Source organism: Triturus cristatus, chromosome 7 (genome assembly GCF_964204655.1).
Source record: "Triturus cristatus chromosome 7, aTriCri1.1, whole genome shotgun sequence".
In the NCBI taxonomy this organism is placed as follows: domain Eukaryota; kingdom Metazoa; phylum Chordata; class Amphibia; order Caudata; family Salamandridae; genus Triturus; species Triturus cristatus.
Genome location: NC_140590.1, coordinates 1,595,497,942 through 1,595,516,457, shown reverse-complemented (window position 1 = coordinate 1,595,516,457; position 18,516 = coordinate 1,595,497,942). Strand labels below are relative to the sequence as shown.

The 18,516-nt window shown below is 43.5% G+C and overlaps 1 protein-coding gene across 2 annotated transcripts in view; it reads right to left on the bottom strand.

Moving 5' to 3' along the window:
• The window catches only part of ZNF831 (zinc finger protein 831), a 475,412-nt gene that overhangs the window by 320,297 nt on the left and 136,599 nt on the right, over window positions 1–18,516 (bottom strand). The window lies entirely within an intron of this gene.

Sequence of the window (18,516 nt, the reverse complement as noted above, 5' to 3'; positions counted from 1 at the left end):
CTACACTGCTGAGGATAGCTCACAAAAGGTGCCTCTCATAACCACAGAACCCTTACCAAATGGTAGACCACACATCACGCTTTTAACCCAAACTAGTTTCCAGCATGCAGTGAGCGATTCCTGTCATCGTGGGCTAGGAGAGTTGTCAATTGTCCAACAGGGGCCAAAGGGCAGGATCCACCCTAAGATATATAGCAGGGTGGAGGGGGCTGAACTTCCAGGCTTGGTAGGCTTTCCTCTGGCAGAAGATGTTGTGGCCATCCCAAGCGGGAGGAATGAATTAGGAATTGCCATTAATGAGCTAGCAGGAGGTTGTGAACTGCGAAATATTAGTGGCCCAGGGGTCCAGCTGCCAGCCACCGCTGTACTGGGGGGTGATCCCAGTAGGGCTAGGGGCAGAATAGTCTTGTGGAATGTCGCAGGCTTGGGCCCTAGAATGCACTCACCAGAGTGGATGTTGTTTATAAATGACTTTGATGTCTGTATCTTCCAGGAGACATGGGCCTGCGAGCCTCTCTTCCTCTTTGGCTTCCTTAATTATTTTGTTCCGGCCGTTAAAGGGCCAAAGGGAAGACCAAAAGGGGGTCTAACCATTTGGGCTCGGCAGGCACTCTTCGATAAGATAGCAGAGCTCCCCACAGGCAATAATGACATGCAGCTGATTAGGCTTTGTTTGCTTTCGGGGGAACCCCTATATATTTATAACCTCTATAGAAGAGGTCATAATGGGGGGAAATCCCAAGTCTTGGCTGCACTTGACCAATTGATCGGTGCCCAGCCAAGCGAGAACAACATATTAATTGCCAGTGACATGAATATGACCTTTGAGCCCGTTTCAGTTGAAGACTGGCAATCAGGAGATGATGTAGATATCGAATGGGGAATCCCTAAGCTGGACCTAAAACCTGTGAATAGATGGTCAGCTGAAGTAATACAGATGAACGCTATATGTAGCGAAAGGGGGCTCAGAGCTTTGAATGGTAGGACATTGAGCGATGGACAAGGGGCAAACACAGTTGATAATGGCCGTTGGCAAAGCCGGATTGATTATGTTATTTGTAGCTTAACGATCTTGCACCTGATGAAAGATATGAGGGTGGGTAACAGACAAGAGAGTGATCACAATCTCCTTTGTATCACTCATTTGTTGTGGGGGGGGGGACCAGGAGGGTCAAAACATTATAACAGAAGCGATGGCAGAGATCGTCCCAACGAACGACATGAGGCGAGTCAAGTGGCCCCAAATTGTGGCTAACCACGAGGTGCTACTAAGTATTGGCACAAATCTGGATCTTACTACCTCTGCCATGGAAGTAATTTTGAATACGGGATCGAGGAGCAGATCAGATATGGTTGAGATTACCAACCTGCACTGCGAATTCTTTAGCTCGATAAAGGGTCATTTCTATAGGGCAGTACGCTCGCACTCGGGCAAGAAAAGTTGTCCTCATGTGGCGGGGTGGTACAACGCCACATGTAGGGCAGCTAGAACTTCTCTGGGGATGGCCATCAAGTCCAAAGATCCAGCCTCCGTCAGGAAAGCAAGGCGGAAATATAAGTCCAGTGTATCTATAGCTAAGAAACAATGGGACGAGCAGCACTGGCAAGATCTTAAAGCTGCCAGTTCCGCAAAAGACTCCAGATTATCCTGGAATATTGTTAAATGGGGGAGAGGGGGTCTTCCAGAACCACCTTCCAACCATGTTTCACAGAGCAACTGGTTGGATTATTTTGGTCCCCAATATAGGTGGACAGGAATGGGGAGTTTGTGCCCTATGTTATATTCCAAGTTCCTCCTTTTAACAACGTGGATGTAGCATTGGCCTTGGATTCAGCTACTCGGGGCAAGGCCCCGGGCCCTGACGGGGTGCCTGCATATGTATTTCTCTATGAGAAACCATGCTGGGGCCAGTATATTTTGAATTTGGCCAATGCAGTAGCACAAGGGGCTCCGGTACCAAAGTCCTGGCTGGGGGCAGTAATAATCCCTATATACAAAAAAGGGGACAAAACTCTACCAGGGAATTATCGGCCCATCAGCCTTATAGACACAGTCCAGAAGGTCGTAGGTAAAATGACCCTGGCAAAAATCATAGCCTGGGAGGAAGAAAATAATGTTCTATCTCCCTACCAAGCAGGTTTTCGCAAATTGACTAGTACGATAGACCAGATCTTCCGGTTCATGCTACTGCACTGGAAGACAGTAGAGCTGGCGAAGGGCAGTCTTTATGCTGCCTTTATAGACTTACGTGCAGCTTTCGACCTAGTCCCTCGCTCCCAGTTATGGAAAGTCTTAGCTGAGATGGGTATGCCACTTGAAATTCTATCGCTAGTGATGAGATTGCACGAGTCAAACTCTGCAAGGATCCAGTGGGAGAGACATGGGCAAATATCTGATGAGTTCCCGGTAGAACGGGGGGTACGCCAAGGCTGTGCCATGGCCCCGATGCTCTTCTCCCTTTATATTAACGGAGTAGTGGAGCGTATGTTGTCTGCTTCTGTAGATGCTCCAACATTGGATGGAGCGAAAACGCCAATCCTATTATTTGCAGACGACACGCTCTTTCTATCCAAAACTCCCAGCGGCCTGCAGCGTGCCCTGAATATCTTCGAGGGCTTTTGTATTGATCGAGGCCTAGAAGTAAATGTAGCCAAAACAAAGCTGATGACATTCAATCCCCACTCCAGCTTTAGAGGGAACTTCTTCATGGATGGCCAAAAGGTAGAAATGGTTTCGGATTTTGTTTATCTGGGCATCCACATAGCCAAGGGCGCAAAGTGAGGGAAACACACAGAAGTGGCGGCTCTTAAATTTCGCCAAAACACTGGTGTTATAAGTGCTGAACACAAAAGGTCTTTGACCAAACCTATTGCGCCAGCACTTCAAGTATATGAGGCCAAGCCATTAGCTCGGCGCTCTATGGCTCAGAGCTTTGGGGCAATGGCAATCTAGCACCATTAACGCTGGCCGAGAACAAATTTCTTCGAAACCTCATCGGCCTTCCCAAAAGTACAACCATGAGGCCTCTGCGTTGTGAGTTAGGCAGGAAAGCAATTTCAGATATGGCTAGACTAAGACCCATTTTATACTGGCGGCGCATTTGGGTCACTCCTGAACTCGCTCACTACGCAAGGGGCTTCCTAGATTTAATTAATTGTGATAAGTTCCACAAAATAGGTTGGTTGGTGGATTTGCGCAGAATGCTGGGGATTCTAGGCATGAATGAGCTATGGGAGAATCCAGAGGAGGCCTTGTTCCCGACCAAAGCAGTTATAAAAACAAAGTATTAGGAAATGGTAGAACATCGGGATTGGAATGAAGCCGATTCTTCTACCATGGAGGGACTATTTCTTGAAGTAAAAGCTTCCCCTTTCCTTGAGCCCTATTGGGATACTATAACCAAACCCCTGGATAGGAAGCTATATTTCCAGCTTAGAGTGGGGTCTCTCCCAATTAGATCACTAACTGGAAGATGGGCAGAGGGTAGTTCCCAAGCCTGCCCAGTCTGTAAAACAAGTACCGAGACCACTGCCCACTTACTCTTTGTGTGTGGGGCTTATTCAGTCCCCCGACGTGTCTGGCTGAGGGCTATGTGCAAACAGCTAGGCACGAGAGAGAGCGGCATCGCTCTTAGGATCATTCGCACTAGTCCTTCAACATTCATTGCTGTGGCAGTTGCTAAATTTCTGGGTTGGGCTTGGGCCATTAGAAGGAAATCTCTTGCCTAATAGTAGGCTAGGTGAAATGAACATTAGCCCATTGCCCGTTCCACCAGTCAATGAGAACCTAGTCTCTTTGTGTTTATACTGGCTAAATAACTGCATTTGACATGATTTTTAGTTTTCATTGATGAATTTTAATATTATTGATGCCATGATGTTTTATCAGTTTAAAGATTTTATAAGAGATTGTAAATATGTTATAAATGTTTCATGCTTTTATGAGTTTTTAATCTCGAATAAAGCAATTAAATCGGAAATCGGACTACAGTGGGTGTGCGATCAGGTGATCGGGGGGTTGAGCACTCCATCCAATGGGAGTGTGGCAGGTCACTTAAAGGCGTGGGTGGAGCAGCATCCTGGTTACAGCGGTATCCGAAGAAGGAAATGCATCATGCCCAAGCTGTCTAATTAAAGGCTTCCAAAGGATTTCCCAGAGTGGCCTCTTCCTTCTCTTCACTGGAGGGGTTTGTACGGATCTATGCACGCCAGCCAGAGGCGTGAAAAGAGGCCCTGTTCTCCAAAGTGGCCGGAGCGTTACTGGCATCAGCTGTTGCAGCTTTTGGTCTGTCTAAGGGATTGGAAAAGCACCGGCCCGCCTCAGAGTGCAAGCTAAGCCAAGGGCTGCTGCCAGGAGCAGCTTGTGACTTCACAAGGAGCGGAAATTCACTGCAATGTCGACTGGCGGCCTGGCTGACACCTACATTAGGGGCTGGAAAGTCAGGGGGACCCAAGGAAGCCCTAGGACATAAATCCAAACCAGGGCTTTCCATTCGGACACACCGCACCTTTGCCCTGAACAGCAAATGCCCATCCGGGCTTGAAATCCTTTTGCCTCCCCCACGTATTACCTACCCGGGAACAGTGGCCTCTGGGAACTGTATTTGACAACTGGACTACAGTGGGTGTGCGATCAGGTGATCGGGGGGTTGAGCACTCCATCCAATGGGAGTGTGGCAGGACACTTAAAGGCGTGGGTGTAGCAGCATCCTGGTTACAGCGGCATCCGACGAAGGCTATGAAAGCCGAAATGCATCATGCCCAAGCTGTCTAATTAAAGGCTTCCAAAGGATTTCCCAGAGTGGCCTCTTCCTTCTCTTTACTGGAGGGGTTTGTACGGAGATATATATATATATATTCACTGAAAAAACCATAGGTTTCAGGGGTGTTATAGTTAGCTGGACTTTTCACTTGTACAAAACCATTGAAATTCCCCCGTTATAGTTAGTTCAGCTAACTATAACTCGCGCGCCCGCAATGCACTGCTGATGACGTCACATATTACATCACTCATGACATGGTCAGTGACATCACTCATGACATCACTGATGACATCTCAAATGACATCACTGATGACATCACTGATGACATCATCCAGTGAATGTGTGTTATTCTGAAAATTAAATATGTTTTATATATGTATATCTCAAGGTCGATGGAAGAATAAATGGGTATATAAGTGTCTAAATAGATGATTTGTTTTTGAAAAATTGATTGTGTAACTGACTGATTAAGTGTATCATAGTGAATACATGGCTTAGTGAGTAATGTTTAAATATGTAAATATCTGTATCAGTCTCTCACTTTGTGTATAAGTGGCTGCATGGGTTGGTGAGTAGCTACATGGGTGTCTATATAGGTTATTAGTTGGTTTTTTGAGTATCAGTCTGAGTGTCTGCATGGTTCGGTGGGGGGTATTACGTAGTGCATAGGTGCATGAATGAGTGACTCACTGTCTGTATGTGTTGAACACAGTATGTGTGCAGGACTGTATGGGTGGATGAGTGTGTGTATGGGTGTGTTAGTGAGTGAATGACTGTCTCAATAGTGTCTTTATGAGTAACTACATATGTTTTAAACTAGTATATGTGACTATTGGTGTATATATGTGAGTATATGTGAGAGTGAGAGATTGAAAGAGTTCCTGTATGAATAAGTATGTGTTTCTATAAGTGATTGTTTAAAAGACTAAGTATGTGTAAGTTTCCGTAGAAGTAAGTGTGGTGGTGTGTGTATAACTGTATATGCAAGTAAATGTATGTTTGATTCTTTATTAGCATGAGTGACTATGTGTGTGAGTAACTCTATGGATGAGTGGCATTGTGTAACAGGATGTATAGGTGTATGAGTACATATGATGAGTGAGTACATGTATGAGTGACTGTATTGGACTGTTGGTGAATGAGTGGATGTGTATGTGGATCTTAGAATTACTGAAGAGGTTGTTGTAACTGGTATTGGTATGTCCATTGTTTTGAAAATTTTAGTCTCTATTTTTGAATGTGTGTATCAAAGGTTATATTAGGGTGAGAGGAGGTCTGCCACTCTATCACAAGGATGATGTCATCAGTGATGTCATCAGTGATGTCATTTGAGATGTCATCAGTGATGTCATGAGTGATGTCACTGACCATGTCATGAGTGATGTAATATGTGACGTCATCAGCAGTGCATTGCGGGCGCGCGAGTTATAGTTAGCTGAACTAACTATAACGGGGGAATTTCAATGGTTTTGTACAAGTGAAAAGTCCAGCTAACTATAACACCCCTGAAACCTATGGTTTTTTCAGTGAATTTCTGAGGTTTTTTAAATGCTAATTCCTAACTATAACGTGCCTGAAACCTATGTTTTTTTCTGTTAATTTCAAAGGTTTTTTAAATGCTAATTTCTAACTATGCCTACAGAGATAGGACATGTGAAGAAAGAAGAAAAAATGCACAGAAAGAAACAAAAGAAGTGCAGAAAGAAGCAACAGAAGTCCTCAAATACGGAGATAAGTGCAGAAAGAAGGATAACGTGCAGAAAGAACAAAAAGAAGAGCAGAAAGAAGCCTTGTTGCAAAATCATCCTGTACCCTCAACTTTTTCAGACGGATACTGGTGGTAACTGAGTCTGACTAACCAGTCCTAGAGCCAGTGCTATGTTAAAAGACACTTAGAATACAGTGAAAACACCTACATACACTAGGGAACATTATGCGTTGGGGTCCCCCTGTGATTAGCCTTACCTCCTCTATAAGCCCCTAGTATATAATAGGGCATGGGGATTAAAACTACCTCTTAAAACAGGCCACAGGGCGTTTTTGCACACGTTAACTCAGGCCCCGTCCCCTCCTTTCACCATTGTGTAAACACGCCCTGTGTCCGTTTTTAGTTGGGAGATTAAGTTCATTTGAGTCCTGAGGGTCCCTAGGGTCCAACTAGCCCACTAGGTACCTCCAGTAAGTGCCACAGAGCTGCGTTGCAGAGAGGTGTAAAAAGTGGCACGGCCTGGACCACCTCTCTGCAATGCAGCTCAGTGGCGCTTACTGGAAGCACTTGGTGGGCTAGTTAGCCCCCAGGGGCCCTCAGTATTGAAGGGAAATTATATCCCCAATTTAAAACGTGCCATGGTGCGTGTTTGCACACGTCACCTCAGGCCCCGTCCCCTCCCTTCACCACTGTGTAAACGCGCCCTGTGGCTGTTCTAAGTTGAGAGATTAAGTCCCCTTGAATCCTAAGAGTCCCTAGGGTCACACTAGACCACTAGGTACCTCCAGTAAGCGCCACAGAGCTGCGTTGCAGAGAGGTGTAAAAAGGGGCTTGGCCTCAGAACACCTGTCTGCAGCGCAGCTCCCTGACGCATACTGGAGATGCCTGTTGGGGGCGCATTTGCAGAGTGCTGCATGGAGGGGGCATGGCCTCCGGGACGAAGCCAGTCTTTTATTTATTTTATTTTTTTAAGATTGGGGGCTGTGTGGTTCCCCTTCTTATTCTAATTTATTGGCCCTGATGACCCCATCCCCCAGGGCCTGTCTCCTAATTAAATTTTTTTTTACCCCAATCCCCAGGGCCGGCCACTGTTTTTTATTATTTTTAAAAAATATATATTTATAGACACACCTAGGACATGCTGGACAAACCGTACGTACCTATCACCATGACGATTTGCGTGATATTCATTAAAAGGCGACTATGCATGCAATTAATCCACGTGGAATGTATTTACACCACTAGTGAAGCTCTGACATGTCTGATGCTCTACCGTGCCTAATCCCGGTAGACACCCTTGTCGTTTATTTATACAAACATCGGTAGCTATTGACGGGCACATTTAATACACATGCACACCAAGCCATTCAAAGGGGATTCGACAAAAATTCGACCAAAACTATGCAAGAAACCCCCCTCACAGTTAATAATACACACATCCACTGCCGGATGTGTAATACTTTTTATTTTACTCTCTGGAAAGGGGACGAACATCACTTGCGAGTCACAGCGCGCTCCTGACAGAGCCCAATGCTGTGTTACACCCACCATTGCCTGCCGAGTGCCACACACCTCTGTATTGTATTCCACTAGCTAGTGCATATGCTATGACACTCTCTAGCCCATGTGCACTGTAACACCACCCCGTGAAAATGTCATGCCACACTTGTCTTCGCACGGGTTATATTGCCCCATCTAACGTGCCTTCCTCGATGCCTATGTTATAACGCACAGTGCTATGCCATACATATTACAATTTGGGATCCATATCTTTGTCACAGTGCATATGCAACGTTACACTCCCCAGCACATATTTTATATTACAACTTTAGAGACTAGTTAGGTTACACAACACTGCCCTGTGCATATTACACTCCAAGGCGCATATCGCATAGCACGCGCTAGTGCCTGTGCTATCTCGCGCTCTCCAATGAATCTGTCATTGCGCACAATGTATTGCATATTATATTTCACGCCTGGTTCATCTTATATCACACTTTTTGGTGCATAGTTTATACCATACACTATATCTAGTTTTCATTTTCAATCGTGCTCTCAGGACTATGTTCTATATAACACTGTGTTCACCTACCCTTTTCACGGGCATTACATTTTGCGATAGGGGGTGGAGGGTCAGGGGGTGTTTTTGCCAAGTGAGCCCGGAGTCACAGTCACTAACGTCTTCTTCTTCCTGAATAAAAGTGAGATTATGCTGCATACTTGTTCATATTTTAAGTAGTTTGCACAGACAAAATGTTTTAAAAACAATAAAGTTTCTAATACCCGCCTTCTCTGAACAGTTAGCTTGCTGCCCCATCCCCCTCCTCCCTATCCTCTGTTGTGTGAATCCATGGACTAGCCTCCTCCCTCCTGCCATGCATGGTCTGATGTGCTGCCACTGCCCTCAATTTAGTATGATGTACCAGTCCACTCCTCCTGCCCTCCATTGCCCAATTCTATGCCCCATCATTGACCTCCTGCTTAAACTCTGTGCTTAGCTTGCTGCCCCTATTCTCCTTCCCCCTGCCCTCCGATGTCTTTGTGCATGCCCCTGCTCCATCCTTTTTGCCCACCATGTCCCATGGACCTGCCACTCCTATCTACTCTGAGTGTTCTGTTGAGCTGCCACTCCCCTCCCACCTGCCTAGCATTGTCAGATGACTGTAACCTCTCCCTGCCACCTCCACCCTGCCTGTCCACATGCCATGCCTCTATCCTCTTCCTCCTGTCCTACATGGTCCATTGTACTGCCACACCCTTCTGTCCTCCCTGGTCTGTTGTGCTGCAACTGCTCCTACTGCCTGCCCCGTGTGGTCTGTTGTGAGGCCCCTTCCCCTGAACTTTCTTGTCTGTGCACAGGTCCTGACCCTCCCTTCTATCCTCCATCGTCCTTTGTGCATGCCCCTGCACCCTCCTTCTTGCCCATCATAGCCATTGTGCTGCCACTAACCCTCCCACTTGCCATGCATGGTCTTCTGTGCTGCCATGGCCCCTCCCACCTTCCCTGTGTGGTCAGTTAGCTGCCCCTGACCCCCTCCCACCTTCCCTCCATGGTCTGTGTGTATGCCATCACAGTCTCACTGTTGCTCTTCATGTTGTGTCTTGCTTCTAGTGCTCATCCTGCCTGACCTCCATGGCTATCTTGCTGCTCCTGCCCTGCCCCCTTGCCCCCAGCCCTCTGTTTACATGTGCAGACCCCTACTCCCTCCCTCCTGGCTTGTCTGTTCCATTGTAATGCCCCTGATCCGTCCCTCCTGCCCTTTATGGTCTGTTATGCTGCAGCCTTCTCTCCTGTCTGTCCATTATGGTCAGCTAGCTACCATTGCCTCTTGCCCCTCTGTTCTCTGTTGTCCATGTGCATGGTCCTGTCCCCTCCCTCTTGCTTTCTATGGATTGTTGTGCTGCACTCCCGTCCTGCATGCCCTGTGTGGTGTATTGTGCTGCTGCAAACCCTGATGCCTGCCCTGCAGGGTCAGTTTGGTGCACCTCTCCATGTCTCTCCTGTCCTCTGTTATCCAAGTCCATGTCCCTATCCAATTTCCTTTCATGATCCAATGTACCATACTTGCGAACATTTTGAACTTGGTAAGAGGGAGATTTTGAAAAAAAAACTGGGGTATTGATTTTCCCCTTTGAGTTACATTGAAAAAGAGGATATTGTAGACAGGAGACAGATCAAATAAAGCCCATTTGAGCTTAAAAACATTGGACGTTTCCTGGCTGTATCGGGTCTGTTGGCATGTATGGTTGTACTACCATTGCCTCTTCCTTCTGCCCACAATGGTCTATTACATTGCCACAGCCTTGAAGGAGGGTAGATTTTGTATCACAGGGGGCCCCTGGCCCGTTCTGTCCACACCTGAAGTATGAGACCCTTGTCCTTGCCCTGCCAGCCGCATTTGTAGGCCGTATTAAATTGACCAGCGGGTCCTGTGTTGCTATATAATTATCCTGAGACATCCTTACCACTCAGCCAGCATAAAACCCCTGTGTAGGCCCTTCTGTTCAATATGTAGGCCTCTTTGTTAAATTGACCATAGCTCTGCAATTTTAGTGTATAGCAGTCTGAAGGCAGGTCTGCGAGGCCTTCTGCTCCAAACTAGTAGCCCCCACCCTACCCGAGTGCTCCGTGCTCGGTATCAAAGTTCAACATCCCCCTGAAGCTGTCGACATACAGTAGGCTGCATCCTGGACTGGTACTTGCTTCCTGGGCAGGTTTCCCGCTTTTAAGGAAGTGGCAACCGCAGAGCGTCAAGTTAGGAGAACTGAGGAGATTTTATACATGAATATATTGAATTCCTGTAGAATACCCATTATTTTCTGCTTGCTCTATGGAACTTACGATAAGCGATTGGCCTGAGAGACTGACCTTTTCACCCAGTCCATTGTCAGCATTAAGTGGGTAAATGACGAAATGTCTGGTAAAATCTGCAGGCGAAGCTTTTGGGTAGCATACGTAGGTAGATGTAGCGTGCAAAGGAGCCCACAAAATGATATAAAAAGGGAGCACCCACAGATATCGACGGACAACCTCGCCGTCTGTATATAGGTTAACAGGCTGTGCAGGTTTTCCCCAAGAACTGGGAGCTCTTGTCTTCCTTTGCTTAAAATGTCTTGCTCTGCTTTGCTTGAAGTATCTTATTCTATTTTACCTATATGAAATGTCATGTTATTTTTTAACCATTGTTCTCTTTACTTTTGCATTTAAAAGATGTTGTATTGTAATTGCAGGAATGCTTGCTCTAAGAGTAAATGTGAGTGTCCCTAGGTAACATTTTCCTTGGTGTAACTTGTTTCTCATGATGCATTTATAGATGTGTTTTCTCTCTCTCTCTGTCAGTCCATTAATTGAGATACAGAGAATATCATGACAGCTGTATGATTATCTGGATTCTGTATTTTGTACTTTATGTCTCTATTCTGCGGTTTCTTTGAAGTTGCATCTTCTCATTAAACTGCCATTGTATTCTGCCTCCAATTCCATGTCTCATATGTCTGTTTTCTTCATTTTTGGAGCAAGCGTTCCTAGGCACCCCGGCTCAAATTAAGGTGCCCCTTTTGTCCCTGACTCACTCTCCTGCTCAGTTCTGTGGTGGCTCCCGGGGCTCTGGGGACCGCCCCTAGCTTCCTTGACCCGTAATAGATCTTCCCTCCAACAGCCTCTCTTGCAAGTCCTGTATTGTTGGTTTGTTGCCCCTGCCCCCCTTTCCACTGCCCTCCATAGTCTGTTGTGCTTCCACGGCCCTTCCTGCCTGCTCAGTGTGGTTAAATTGTTGCCTTTGCACCCTCCTACCTGCCTTCAATTTTCAGAGTCCGTGCCCCTGGCCTCTGCCTCTCAACAGTATCCTAATGAACAACTAGATTGCTAACATTCTATATTTATTACAAAAGTGTGGAACGCCTGACATCATCTTAATGTAATCAAAACTGTAATACCTAGAGCATTCCTTTAGAAATTACATATATGAGAGGGTCTTATTGGCTTCAAAATTATGGTTAGTGCTCTAAAAGACTAAAATAAGGACATATTTTCTGAGTTTTCAAATAGCGACAAAGCACTTTTAAATTATTTGTTATCTTTATGTTTTTTTATCTAGTTGACAACTTGATTAAATGTTGCACTTAGGGGAGAGGATGTGGTGTTACTTCCAGAACTGCAGACTTTGCAACTGGGGAACCAGGTTGAAGTTTCTGCTTCAGCTCGACATTCTGTGATTCTGGTCAAATCACTTAGTCTCCCCATGTCTACAACCAAAATGAATTTGTTCTTGTGTGATGTAACCAATGCTCATGTAAAGCACTCCAATACCTGAAAAGTCTGCACTATATAACACTGGAAAAACACAAAATAATAAGTGTTTTGCACACTTCTGTCATTGGGCTATATTTGGGCTATATCTGGGTGATTTTGGGCTACATTTGGGCTCTTTTGTCTCCGGTGGCCATCTTGGGAGATTTATTTGTTATGAAGTTTCCTAATTTCCTCATGTACTGCAGTCTCCTCAGTCGGAAATGCTTTCAGTTTTTTACTTTGATTCCATCATGAAGGTATTCAGATATGTCACACATTTGCCATAAATTCTGAATGTTAGCACTCTAGTTGCTCATTAGATCACTGTAGTAAAACTACTGTTCACCATGGAAGTCTGCTCCTGGTATTAAAAGTGCATGTTTCAGTCTGCATGTCAGAATTTTTTAATGAAATAGAAGAGGATTTGAGAAGTCACTCAAAATGTGCCCTCATTTTCTTTCTTCAGCATTAATCATAATTTCTATGGCAAAATGAACCCCCTCATTGTGTTCCTTTTTAAATTAAATGTTTTAAGTGTTACCAGTTTATTCCAATCAAGATGGCTTCAGGTGTGCCATACTTTTGTCATAATGAAGACAGTAAGTGCTCTAGTTGTTTTTAAGAACATTCTTGGACATTCTGTCAGTGGGCTATACTTGGGCTACATCTGGGTGATATTTGGGCTACATTTGGGCTCTTTTGTCTCTGGTGGCCATCTTGGGAGACTTATTTGTTATGAAGTTTCCTAATTTCCTCATTTACTGCAGTCTCCTCAGTAGGAAATACTTTCAGTTTTTTACTTTGATTCCATCAAGAAGGCATTCAAATGTGTCACACATTTGCCATAAAATCAGAATGTTAGCACTCTTTTTGCTCATTAGATCACTGTAGTAAAGCTACTGCTCACCAGGGAAAACTGCTGCTGGTATTGAAAGTGCATGTTTCAGTCTGCATGTCAGAATTTTTTAATGAAATAGAAGAGGATTTGAGAAGTCACTCAAAATGTGCCCTAATTTTTCTTTCTGCAGCACTAATCATACTTTTTATGGAAAAATGAACCCCCTCATTTTGTTCCTTTTTAAATTAAATGTTTTAAGAGTTACCACTTTAATCCAAGCAAGATGGCTTCAGGTGTGCCATACATTTATCATAAGTAGGACGGTTAGCGCTCTAGTAGTTCTTTGGAACACTCTGGAAAGCTGCAGTAGAACACAAAGGAATCAACTGACAGTCTCTGCCCTTGTTGGATGTACATGTTTTACTGAGAATGTCAGACTTCATTCTCACATGACTGAGAAAGATAATGTGAATTTACAGAAAATAAGCTCTCAGTTTAGCTTATAGATCACCTTCCAAACCTCTGTGGTAAAAGCATGAGAAAATATTTTTCTCTCAATCATGATATCCCAGCAGAAGGCTTTTTCACATGGTGAAATCACCTTAGAACATACCACAATTCCTAAAATGAGTATGGTACCATCAACAAATGATTTATAATGTAACTAAAGTCTTAAAACCTTCTATTAACTGCAATGCTTTTTAATGAGGTGCTATCATGTATATTGGTCCCAAGATGGCTGCCAACACTTCTTGGATGAAGTGCTGACAGCCAATCAGATCTCAGGATGAGATGTGTGGTTAGGCTCCGCCCACATATATATATTGATTTAAATGCTATTTTCTCAGGAACTACTGAACAGATTTACACCAGACCTACAAAAGGCACTTCCTTGACCTGAGGACTACCTCTCTGCCAAATTTCAAGTAACTCTGTTCAGCCGTTCGGGCTGTAGCTGTGTCTAAAGGTCCTATGGAAAAATGCATGGGAAAAACGCGTTTTGGGACCCCCCTTTTTTCTCAGCCCCCGCTTGACGAATCCCCCCGAGACTTTCAGGGTAGGAGCGGAGCGTAGCGCCCCACCTATTTTGAAAATTTCGCGAGGATTCATCGACCGGCGCCAAAGTTATTCCAAATAGAATGTTGCGGATTTCCTATGGAAACAGGGTCCTAACTATAACTATCTACTGGCGACCGCCAGTAGATAATATATATATATATATATATATATATATATATATATATATATATATATATATATATATATATATATATATATATATATATATATATATATATATATATATATATATATATATATATATATATATATATATATATATATATATATATATATATATATATATATATATATATATATATATATATATATATATATATATATATACACTGTTACACTCCGTAACAAAACGAGCCGCACTCGAGCAGGGGGTACATTTCATTTATAGAAATGGAGAGTTGGCAGTCAAACACCCTATACGTTTCAGTCTTCCTGGACCTTATTCACGGGAAATCAGTTTAGTCCTGCATTATTGTTCATACCACTCGTTATAGTTCACTTCCCTTCCATCCTCTCTGTTCTGAGAGTTCAGTCGCAGTTCCATATAAAAGTGGTTAGTAGTGAAGAGTGACGTAAAATTCGTCAACAAGGTGATTAAAGTGTAACAGTGATGTAACATGCACTATTGTGAGAGAGCGCATTCAAAGAAAGTTTTTTAAATCATGTTTTCTTTCTCTTTCCTTTACTCTCGACCAGTCTTTTTGTTTGCTGTTCGTTTATTATCGATTGTTTAATTTGCATGCGGTTATCCGGATGGGTGACGTTTGTTGTTTTATTAATTTCGTGTGTTCATTTATTTTACAATGCTCGTTGCTCGCTTAAAGCAATTTTTATTCATATCCTTAATTTGAACAGTCGAGATGTTATTCCAGGTTAAGAATTCTTGTATTTACCTAATGCTTTGTGGTATGTTTAGTGTTGCTGTTCTAGGCGAGTATTCACTTCAATCATCCGATACCTCACGTGGAACACATTATTATTTTTTGAGATTCATGTGACTGTTGTGTTCTTTGTCATTAACCGCCCTCTGGTGGGCGAATTAATTTTGGCGCCAGTCAATCGAAATTTCATCATATCATTAATAGCTTAATTCCAAGAATTACTAATTTAGATGGGTGTATATATATATACACGCACATATATATTTGTGTGTGTAGTTATTTGTATATCTGTGTGTGTGTATGTATATATACATATAAATATATATATATATATATATATATATATATATATATATATATATATATATATATATATATATATATATATATATATTGCAAACTCATTTGGCTAGCAAAACAGAACCGTATATTAATGGCAGTGGGAGGGTTGCTGAAGTTGATTCAAGATCATATATATCCAATGGAGATTTATACCTTTTGAAGTTCACGATGACGTTACATTACATGTATTTGCAGTTAGATAACATTCAGGCACAGATTTTATCAGAACCACACAATTTTAAAACAGAGCTTAATTTGGGAAGAATAAGTCCCAGGGCCCTCTTCAGGAGACCACTGCAGCTTGCACAACCCATTACCCCTGCCAGCCTCACCAATGACTGAAGCAGGCGTGCAACGCCCATTGGGCTGAAAGCTGCTACAGCTCGAACTGCTGTGGGCTCGGCTGGGCCGTGTCTGGAGTCTTCTCTCCGACACGCCCAAGTTTTTCACAGGTCTTAAAAAGACCATTTGCATATTTACATACCTGGTAAACTGGTTACAGAGGCTGTTTGTTTTCTGGTTCCAGTAGGCCCTTGACCCCCACTCTGCCTATTCCTTACATTTGTATTTAACTTTTACTGCCTTAGGGTGAGAATGCATTTCATGAAAAGGAATATAAAGTAGGGTAAACACAAGAAAAATACCAGCCATATGTTGTTTAAAGAGACTGAAAAGGCATTGTCTTGACACTAAATAGGGTTATAATTAAAATAGTATGTATTCATTTGTAATGTGACTTTTCAATCTTTGTTCCCTTTAATTATCAGTCATGGATTATTCAGGCAGCCCTAGAACACAATTAAAAATGCATACTATCTATATTTGCTGTTCCAAGTATGCACAAATAATCGCTGAAAATAGGCTTTAGGTGACGGCTTATTTATGTACCGTCTGGTACATCAATATAATGAGCTGGAAATCCTAATCACAAGACTGGAAGTTTGTTGCAGGATGAGTACAATATTTATTTCCCCCACCATTGATCCCTGGACCCTAAATAATGCCATAAAAGCAGTAATTTAACTTGTATCTGAAACCCTACGCCAGCCCCCAATAACATGCTGAGTTACTTCAAGCATCTGGGAATGCACCCTGCGTTCAGATAACTCACTCTTCATTCTCGCCCTTCACTTTCATACTCACCCTGCACTCATAGGGATCCCCATGCGCTCACACCACCTGCTCACGCTGCACTCACAGTGACCACACTGCATTTATGCTACTCGTCATGAACTCACACCGTTCTCCCTCCACTTACCCTGCTGTCACATGAGCACACCGCTCACTCTGCACTCACAGTGATCACTCTGTACTCACAATGCTCTTGTGCTGTTCACCCTGTACCTCACCCTGCAGTCACACGAGCACACTACTCACCCTGCTGATGTGACACTTCACTCACCCGTCTCCCTCACTGCTCACTCTGCAATCACACTCAAACAAGCCCATCACTAACCATACATTTATTCGTCACACTCTGCACTTACATCCACACCCAAATTCATATGGTCATCTCACTCACCCTGCAGTCACTCCTCTCACTCTACTCTCACACTGTTGCATCGCTCACCGTGCACTCACATGGGCACTCCTGTCAGCCACACAGTGCAGAGGGCTAATGTGCCTGCTACAAATAACACACCATGCAGATCACAGAACAGAGTGTGAATAAACTACGGGTAGCCCTATGCAAAAGTGAAATGTTGGTCAGAGAGGGGCTATAGAGAGATGAGGTGCATTGTTGGCGAGTGGTAGTGAGGGAATTCATGGAGAAGGAGGAAATGGGAGAGGGGGGGGGGGCGCCAAAAAAGACTGTTGCACCATGCATGACCAGTGTTAGGGCCAGCCCTGGCTGGGAGTCTTAGCAACCCCTCCCCCAAAGTTCAGGTCTAGTTTTGCCCCTGGACTGAACAAACACAACTACTAACCATCACACCCTACAAATGTGACAATTCAGGATATTCCAGGCCCCAAAGCTATAAGAATGACTGGGGCAGCAGATATCAGTCATTTGTAATGTGTATTGAATTAATAAACAACTGATGCTGTGTTCCTCTCTAATTTAGATAAACAGTGCCAAAATGTGTCAGACAGTCATAAATTCCAGTGTTTAAAAGCGAAATTATTCCTTGGTAATCTAAACTCACAGATGCACACAACATTAAGTCCTATCCAAAAGAGATTTATAGTTGCAAAGCCACAAGTAGAAAAGATAAATAAAGAATTAAAGCCCAAACTATAGACTCCGCATGAATAATAAAAGTCAATATGGATAATTTTTCATTAAAAGGTGATACGGGTCAAGTTAAAAATATCATAAGATCAGAATTAAAAACCTGATGTATCAAATCAATATTATATGAAATATACAATCAAGAGCGCAAATTCATACACTATTGTTACCTTGCTGGATAATAAGGGACCAACGTCCAATATCAATCCTAGAAATCACCCCCTCATAGAGAGAAGAACAACCGACAATACAATTTGTCATAGATTGTGACACATCCGTAGGAAAAGACAAACTGTTGACTGGGACTGTATCTGTTGAACCAGTCAACTACCGAATTGTGTCAAATAGCTGTGTCGACGCGTTTCGATGACACTCATATATTTACACCATATTTATCAAGACTATATTATAATTCTCTCGATTGGAAATTCTCACAATATCCCATAGGCCAAGACCTTATAGGATAAAGGAAGTACTGATTTAAGTCCACAGATTACACTGTTGTTGGTTGGAATACCTCCCAGAAGGGGCTTTTACATCTCCACCTCCTGTGTTTAGTTATAGGTAACCTGGCTCATTAGAGCATTTTAAGGACTCGCGCTTTGTGCTCTGCAGCGAAGGCGCTTCGCGCTTGTATGTTAAACTACCTAGTTTAGTATTTACGTTTTGATTTATTTTGTTTTTCCTTGTTCTTAATATAGAGCATCCTCCCTCCTCCCTCTTACCTGCATTTAAATTTGTTGTTTCACCGCTGTTTTAGCGGGTCCGGTCCTGGTGGTGGCAGTCAGTAGGGGGATTAGGCAGCCATTTTGGAGTGGTGTTTGGGACGTGTGGGGCCCTCATTTTGAGCAGTCTAGCGGTCTTCTACACACGCCGACAC